We start from the raw sequence: 8,765 nt of genomic DNA on the forward strand, positions 1-8,765 counted from the left end.
GACATATGTGCGGCTTGATAGGGTTCCGGAGGTTTTAGTGTTGCACGTGGGTGGGAATGACTTAGGAGTCCGCCCTTTTCGTGAGTTGGTGCGGGATATCAAACATGATTTGTTGTGTTTGTGGGTATCTTATCCCAAGTTGGTGGTAGTGTGGTCGGACATAGTCCCAAGGAAGCATTGGCGGTTAGCTAGATCGGTGGAGAGAGTCAATAAGGCTCGGATAAAGGTTAACCGGGCGGTGTCCCGTTTTGTGGCGAAGAACGGGGGCATTTGCGTGAGGCATAGGGATTTGGAGTCAGGATTGGGGAATTTCTGGAGGAGTGACGGGGTTCATCTGACCGAGGTTGGCATTGATATTTGGAGCTTGGCTATAGCAGAAGGCATAGAAAGGGCGGTGGTGGTGTGGAGGAACTCACAGGCTTAAGGTGGTCAAGGCCTGTTTCGCGGTGGCGGGGGGAGTCCTTGAGGCCAGTCAGTACAAAATGGTGGGGGGGTCGCATCGGGGGTATGCGTCCCCCAAAAAAGGTACATGGTTGAAGACTTCATCGGGTGTTATCCCTTTGAAGTGGTCTTCTGGTAGAAGGTATGTCACTTGAAGGCTTCATCGGGTGTTATCCCTTTGAAGTGGACTTCTAGTGGTCGGTATATCACTTGAGGGCTTCATCGGGTGTTATCCCCTTGAAGTGGACTTCTAGTGGTTGGAGCCATCTGCAGAGGTGAACGGTGCTTCCGAGCTGGTTTACGGCTGGAGGTAATTAGTGGTTTGCAGATGGCTAATTCGGTGTGTTCTTGAAAGGAACATCTGAAGGGGCTTCAAGGACTTCCTCTGCTCGGGTTAATGTTAACGTTTAATTGTTATTTATGATTCTGACCCATGTTGGGTCATGTGAATTATTAGGAGGAATTCTCTGGTGGATTCCTAACTAGTTATCCGAATGTTTCGGATTTAAATTGTTTTTATAAAACTGTGAAATTAATAAACGGCTGCTGTGGCCATTTCACATCCAACCTCGGTGTCATGTGTCGTTACTAAATGGGGGTGGGGGATAGTATGGTTTAAGGTTAACACACGACTCTACCTAGGCAGGTCAAGAAGAGGCTGGACGCAGCTGCAGGCTTAAGGGAAGCCGACATGACCGTCCTGGTAGGGAAAGGGTTAATGTTACGAGGTGAGGGAAAGTTGAAGGAGCTGAAGGAGGGACGGGGAGGAGTTAAGGGGGACGGGGGGCCGTTACTGCGCTTCCCGCTGTTTCTCGGCATTGAGCCGGAAGCAGCGGGAGGAGTAACACACAGTAAGCAAAGCTCCCACCCTCCCACCCTTGTTTTGTTACTCCTTAGGTCTTATGTACGTCTGTCTACGAGCGTTGTGTTTTATTTTGTGTGCTTATTTAACATGTTTTTCTTTTTTCCGGAGTAGGTTCTGTTGTCATGGCAGCTGGCGGGGGGAGTCCTTGAGGCCAGTCAGTACAAAATGGTGGGGGGGTCGCATCGGGGGTATGCGTCCCCCAAAAAAGGTACATGGTTGAAGACTTCATCGGGTGTTATCCCTTTGAAGTGGTCTTCTGGTAGAAGGTATGTCACTTGAAGGCTTCATCGGGTGTTATCCCTTTGAAGTGGACTTCTAGTGGTCGGTATATCACTTGAGGGCTTCATCGGGTGTTATCCCCTTGAAGTGGACTTCTAGTGGTTGGAGCCATCTGCAGAGGTGAACGGTGCTTCCGAGCTGGTTTACGGCTGGAGGTAATTAGTGGTTTGCAGATGGCTAATTCGGTGTGTTCTTGAAAGGAACATCTGAAGGGGCTTCAAGGACTTCCTCTGCTCGGGTTAATGTTAACGTTTAATTGTTATTTATGATTCTGACCCATGTTGGGTCATGTGAATTATTAGGAGGAATTCTCTGGTGGATTCCTAACTAGTTATCCGAATGTTTCGGATTTAAATTGTTTTTATAAAACTGTGAAATTAATAAACGGCTGCTGTGGCCATTTCACATCCAACCTCGGTGTCATGTGTCGTTACTAAATGGGGGTGGGGGATAGTATGGTTTAAGGTTAACACACGACTCTACCTAGGCAGGTCATGGCCATTGACATTAAATGCTTTAATTCATAGTCCTATTTAATCGATTGTGAAAAAAAATCTAAACGACAATAAAAAGTCAACCGCACCACGGATTCCCAGACAGTCTCCCACACTGGTACTAGCGAGGTTTTAAAATATTATTCTTCTGCGATCTGACGAGAGTAGGCACTTTCAGCTTAGATCGTCCATTGACATTAAATGCTTTAATCCATAGTCATTTTTAATCGATTCTGAAAAAAATCTAAACGACATAATAAAAAGTCAACCGCACCACGGATTCCCAGCCAGTCTCCCACACTGGTACTGGTGAGGCCTTAAGCTATGTAACTTCTGCAATCTGACGAGAGCAGGAACATTCATCTTAGAATCGCCATTGCTGTTTATTGCTTTAATACATAGTCCTTTTTAATCGATTGTGAAAAAAAATCTAAACAACATAATAAAAAGGCAACTGCACCACAGATTCCCAGACAGTCTCCCACACTGGTACTAGCGAGGCCTTAAGCTGTGTAACTTCTGCGTTCTGATGAGAGCAGGCACATTCAGCTTAGAATTGCCATTGACAATAAATGCTTTAATCCATAGTACTTTTTAATCGATTGTGAAACAAAATCTAAACGACATAATAAAATCTCAACTGCACCATGGATTCCCAGACAGTCTCCCACACTGGTACTAGCGAGTTCGTAATCTGTGTAACTTCTGCAATCTGACGAGAGCAGGCAAACTCAGCTTAGAATCGCCATTGACTGTTAAAAATTTAGCCCACGGCTTTTTTTAATCGATTGTGAAACAAAATCTAAATGACAAAGCAGTAGGTCAACAGCACCGTGGATTCCCAGACAGAATCCCACACTGGTACTAGCAAGGCTTTACGCCGTGTAACTACTGGGATCTGACGAGATCAGGCACATTTAGCTTAGAATGGCCATTGACATCTATAGCTTTAGTCCATAGTCCTTTTTTAATCGATTGTGAAACAAAAGCTAAATGACATAATAATAAGTTAACCGCACCACGGATTACAAGACAGTCTCCCACACTGGTACTAGCAAGGCCTTAAGCTGTGTAACTTACGCGATTTGACGAGAGCAGGCACATTCAGCTTAGAATGGCCATTGACATTAAACGCTTTAATCAATAGTACTGCTGGTGCTGCTGCCGCTGCTGCCTTGGCTGCCGCCTATTGCAGAGGTAGCTCTGCCAGAAACGGTGGAACGATGAGACAGTGGGGAGCGGAGAGTGGCCCCCCGGTCAGACATGCTTGCAGCAGGTGTTTGCCGTTTGAAAGCCGTGACAAGCTGGCTGCATAGCTTCTCTCGATAATAAGCCAATTTTGCCTCCCTCTCGGAAGGCGCAAAAAACTCCCCCATTCTGGCTTTATACCGAGGGTCTAAAAGTGTGGCTATCCAGTACTCATCTCTTTGCTTCATGCTAACAATACGACAGTCAGCGCGCAAGTAACGAAGCGAGGCCTTAAGCTGTGTAACTTCTGCGATCTGACGAGAGCAGGCACATTCAGCTTAGAACAGCCATTGACATGAAATGCTTTAATCCATAGTCCTTTTTAATCGATTGTGAAACAAAATCTAAACGACATAATAAAAAGTCAACCGCACCACGGATTCCCAGACAGTCTCCCACAGTGGTACTAGCGAGGCCTTAAGCTGTGTAACTTACACGATCTGACGAGAGCAGGCACATTCAGCTTAGAATGGCCATTGACATTAAATGCTTTAATCCATAATCCTTTTTAATCGAATGTGAAATAAAAGCTAAACGACATAATAAAATGTCATCCGCATCACGGATTCCCAAACAGTCTCCCACACTGGTACTAGCGAGACCTTAAGCTATGTAACTTCTGCAATCTGACGAGAGCAGGCACATTCAGCTTAGAATGGCCATTGACATTAAATGCTTTAATCCATAGTCATTTTTAATCGAATGTGAAATAAAATCTAAACGACATAATAATAAGTCATCCGCATCACGGATTCCCAAACAGTCTCCCACACTGGTACTAGCGAGACCTTAAGCTATGTAACTTCTGCAATCTGACGAGAGCAGGCACATTCAGCTTAGAATGGCCATTGACATTAAATGCTTTAATCCATAGTCCTTTTTAATCGATTGTGAAACAAAATTTAAACGACATAATAAAAAGTCAACCGCACCACGGATTCAAAGACAGTCTCCCACACTGGTACTAGCGAGGCGTTAAGCAGTGTAACTTCTGCGATCTGACGAGAGCAGGCACATTCAGCTTTGAATGGCCATTGACAGTAAATTCTTTAATCCATAGTCGTGTTTAATCGATTGTGAAACAAAATCTAAGCGACATAATAAAAAATCAACTGCAGCACGGATTCCCAGACAGTCTCCCACACTGGTACTAGCGAGGCATTAAGCTGTGTAACTTCTGCGATTTAAAAAGAGTGGGCACATTCAGCTAAGAATAGTCAATGACATTAAATGCTTTAATCCATAGTCCTTTTTAACCCCTTTAGGACACAGCCTGTTTTGGCCTTCAGGACACAGCCTATTTTTTCAAATCTGACATGTGTCACTTTATGTGGTAATAACTCCGGAATGCTTTTACCTATCCAAGCGATTCTGAGATTGTTTTCTCGTGACATATTGTACTTTATGTTAGTGAAAAAATTTGGTCGATAAATTCAATATTTATTTGTGAAAAACTTCAAATTTTAGCAAAAATTTGCAAAAATTTGCATTTTTCTAAACTTAAATGTATTTGCTTGTGAAACAGATAGTAATACCACACAAAATAGTTACTAGTTACCATTTCCTATATGTCTACTTTATGTTTGCATCATTTTTTTTCACGTACTTTTATTTTTCGAGGACGTTACGAGGCTTAGAACTTTAGCAGCAATTTCTCATATTTTCAATAAAATTTCAAAAGGCTATTTTTTCAGGGACCAGTTCAGTTCTGAAGTTGCTTTGAGGGCCTTATATATTAGAAAGTCCCCATAAATCACCCCATTTTGAAAACTGTACCCCTCAAGGTATTCAAAACCACATTCAGAAAATATTTTAACCCTTTAGGCGTTTCACAGGAATTAAGGCAAAGTAGAGGTGAAATTTACAAATTTCATTTTTTTTGCCGAAATTCATTTGTAATAAAAAAAAATCTGTAACACAGAAGGTTTTACCAGAGAAACGCAACTCAATATTTATTGCCCAGATTCTGCAGATTTTAGAAATATCCAACATGTGGCCCTAGTATGGTAATGGACTGAAACACAGGCCTCAGAAGCAAAGGAGCACCTAGTGGATTTCGGGGCCTCCTTTTTTTAGGAATATATTTTAGGCACCATGTCAGGTTTGAGGAGGTCTTGTGGTACCTAAACAGCCGAAACCCCCCCAAAGTGACCCCATTTTGGAAACTACACCCCTCAAGGCATTTTTCTAGGGGTATAGTTAGCATTTTGACCCCACAGTTTTTTTGCAGACTTTAGTGGAATTAGTCTGTGAAGATGAAAATCACCTATTTTTCTGTGGAAACATAGAATTTTTTCATTTTTACAAGGAATAAAGGAGAAAAAGCCGCCCAACATTTGTAAAGCAATTTCTCCCGATTACGCCAATACCCCATATGTGGTCGTAAACTGATGTTTGGACCCACAGCAGGGCTCAGAAGGGAGGGAGCGCCTTTTGGATTTTTTGAAGCAGATTTTGCTGGATTGGTTTTCAGTGCCATGTCGGGTTTGCAACGCCCCGGAGGGACCAAAACAGTGGAAACCCCCCAAAAGTCACCCTATTTTGGAATCTACACCCCTCAAGGAATTTTTCTAGGGGTATAGTGAGCATTTTGGCCCCTCAGGATCTTTTTTAGAGCTAGGGTGACCAAAAAACAGCGATTTTGGCGCTTTAAATTCTTTATTTATTACAGCGTTCACCGTGCGCAATAAATTACGTTTTAATTTATTCTGCCGGTCGGTACGATTACGCCGATACCATATGTGTATAGTTTTTTTTAAGTTTTGCAGCGTTTGCACAATAAAATGAAGTTTCTATAAAATAATTTATTTTCTGGGACACGCTATTCTGAGCCGTAACTTTATTATTTTTTCGTCAAAAAAGCTGTGGGAGGTCTTGTTTTTTGCGGGACGGGTTGTAGTTTTCATTGGTACCATTTTGGGGTAAATGCAACTTTTTGATCACTTTTTATTCTATATCTTGGGAGGGGTGGTGACCAAAAAATAGCGATGCTGACCGTTTTCAGTTTATTTTGTTTGCGGCGTTCACCGTGCGGAAAAATTAACATTATAGTTTCATAGATTGGGTCGTTACGAACGCGGCGATACCAAATATGTGTACTTTTTTTTAACGTTTTCATTTTTTCCCTATAATAAATGACTTATTATAGGAAAACAAAACCTTTTATTTTTACACTTTTATAAAACATTTTTATTAACTTTATTTTACTTTTTACACTTTATATTTTTGTTTATTAACTTTTTTTTTTACTTTTTACACTTTCTTTTTTTGACCTGCAGCTCTGATCGCTGCTAGAATACATTACACTACCTAGGTAGTGTAATGTATTCCAACTGTCAGTGTGACGTCACAGTCACTCTGACAGTTGGTCTACGAGGATCAGCAGAGGCTAATCCTCATAGGCTGACATACATGGCAGACCTGGGGGCCGTTGTCTGGCCCCCAGGTGCCATCACAAGCATCAGAAGCCCCCACGATTGCATGGGGGCTGCTGAAGCGCTACAAACCCGCTACATGCGGAGATCGCAATCGAGCCCCGCATGTAACGGGTTAATTGCCGAAATCAGCGGCGATGAGCCGCTGATCGGCAACACTGGAGAGTGTCAGCTGTCGGGGACAGCTGATCTCCAAGTTCCCGATGCACACTGTCGCCGACAGTGTGCATCGGGAACGGCACAGTGACTTTCTGTCACTCTGACAGGAAGCCTATCAGGACCAGCCGAAGGTTGGTCCTGATGGGCTTCTGTCCATGGCAGACCCGGAAGCCTTTGTTTGGCTTCCGTTTGCCATACTAACTATCGGCAGACCCCGCGATTTCGGACGGGGGTCTGCCGATATGTTAGAAACCCCTAAAATTCGGCGATTGCACCCGATCGCCGAATTTAAGGGGTTAATGCGCCGAAATCAGCGGCAAAGGACCGCTGGCCGGCAAGAGGGGAGTGTCAGCTGTCGGCGACAGCTGACCTCCTGGTTCCCGGTGCACACTGTCGCCGACAGTGTGCACCGGGATTAACTCAGTAACTGTACGTCCTCGTGCGGGAAGTAACTTCCTGCAACGACGTACAGTTACGTCCTGGTGCGGATAGGGGTTAATCGATTGTGAAACAAAATCTAAACAAAATATTGAAAAGTCAACCGCACCACGGACTCCCAGACAGTCTCCCACAAGGGTACTAGCGAGGCCTTACGCTGTGTAACTTCTGCGATCTGACGAGAGAAGGCACATTCAGCTTAGAATGGCCATTGACATTAAAAGCTTTAATCCATAGTCCTTTTAATCGATTGTGAAACAAAATCTATACGACATAATGAAAAGTCAACCGCACCACTGATTCCCTGACAGTCTCCCATACTGATACTAGCAAGGCCTTAAGCTGTGTAACTTCTGCGATCTGACGAGAGCAGGTACATTCAGCTTAGAATGGCCATTGACATTAATTGCATTAATCCATAGTCCTTTTTAATCGATTGTGAAACAAAATCTAAACGCCATAATAAAAAGGCAACCGCACCACGGATTCCCAGACAGTCTCTAACACTGGTACTAGCGAGGTCTTAAAGTGTTATTCATCTGCGATTTGACAAGAAAAGGCACATTTCAGCTTAGAATGGCCATTACCTTTTAACCCCTTAACGACCAAGGACGAAAATGAACGTCATGGTCGGCTGCTAGTTCCCGCACCATGACGTTCATTTTCGTCCGCATTTCAAACTGTCACTCTGTGTAAACACAGAGTGAAAGACCCACGCTGACAGCTGTCCTAGACAGCTGAGACATCAGCCTCGCCGGACAGCGGACCATCGCCGCTGCTTTCGGCAGTTAACCCCTTAAGTGCGGCGACGGATTGCCGTCGCCGCATTTAAGTGATTTGAAGCACATCGGCAGCCCCCACGAAGTGATCGTGGGGGCTACCGATGCTTGTCACGGCAATCGGAGGTCAGATAATGACCTCCGGGTTGCCATGTACGGAAGCCTCGGAGGAACGGCCTCCGGCCGTTCCTCCTCTGCTTCCTGTCAGTGTGACAGTCACGTCACAATGACAGTTAGAGTACATTACACTACGTGTGTAGTGTAATGTACTCTAGCAGCGATCAAAGCTGCAAGACTAAGTGTCCTCTAGTGGGACAAGTTAAAAAAGTAATAAAAAGTAATAAAAATGTTTTAAAAAAAGTGTAAAAATAAAAGTTATAAGTTCTATAAACACTAAATGCTTTTTTTCCTATAATAAGACTTTTATTATAGAAAAAAAATGAACACGTTAAAAAAGTACACATATTTTGTATCACCGCGTTCGTAACGACCCCAACTATAAAAATATAATGTTATTTTTCCCGCACGATGAACACCCCAAAAAAAAATCAATAAAAAACTACGACAGAATCGCAATTTTTTTGGTCACCACCGCTCCCTAAATAAAGAATAAAAAGTGATCAAAAAG

The 8,765-nt window shown here is 43.4% G+C and overlaps 3 pseudogenes; all 3 read right to left on the reverse strand.

Moving 5' to 3' along the window:
- Positions 1-2,527: 2,527 nt before the first annotated feature.
- Positions 2,528-2,646, reverse strand: LOC142737272 (5S ribosomal RNA; annotated as a pseudogene).
- Positions 2,647-3,689: 1,043 nt separating this feature from the next.
- On the reverse strand, positions 3,690-3,808 carry LOC142710764 (5S ribosomal RNA; annotated as a pseudogene).
- Positions 3,809-7,640: 3,832 nt separating this feature from the next.
- On the reverse strand, positions 7,641-7,759 carry LOC142684820 (5S ribosomal RNA; annotated as a pseudogene).
- Between the last annotated feature and the right edge of the window lie 1,006 nt (positions 7,760-8,765).

Source organism: Rhinoderma darwinii, chromosome 1 (assembly GCF_050947455.1).
Source record: "Rhinoderma darwinii isolate aRhiDar2 chromosome 1, aRhiDar2.hap1, whole genome shotgun sequence".
Taxonomy (NCBI): domain Eukaryota; kingdom Metazoa; phylum Chordata; class Amphibia; order Anura; family Rhinodermatidae; genus Rhinoderma; species Rhinoderma darwinii.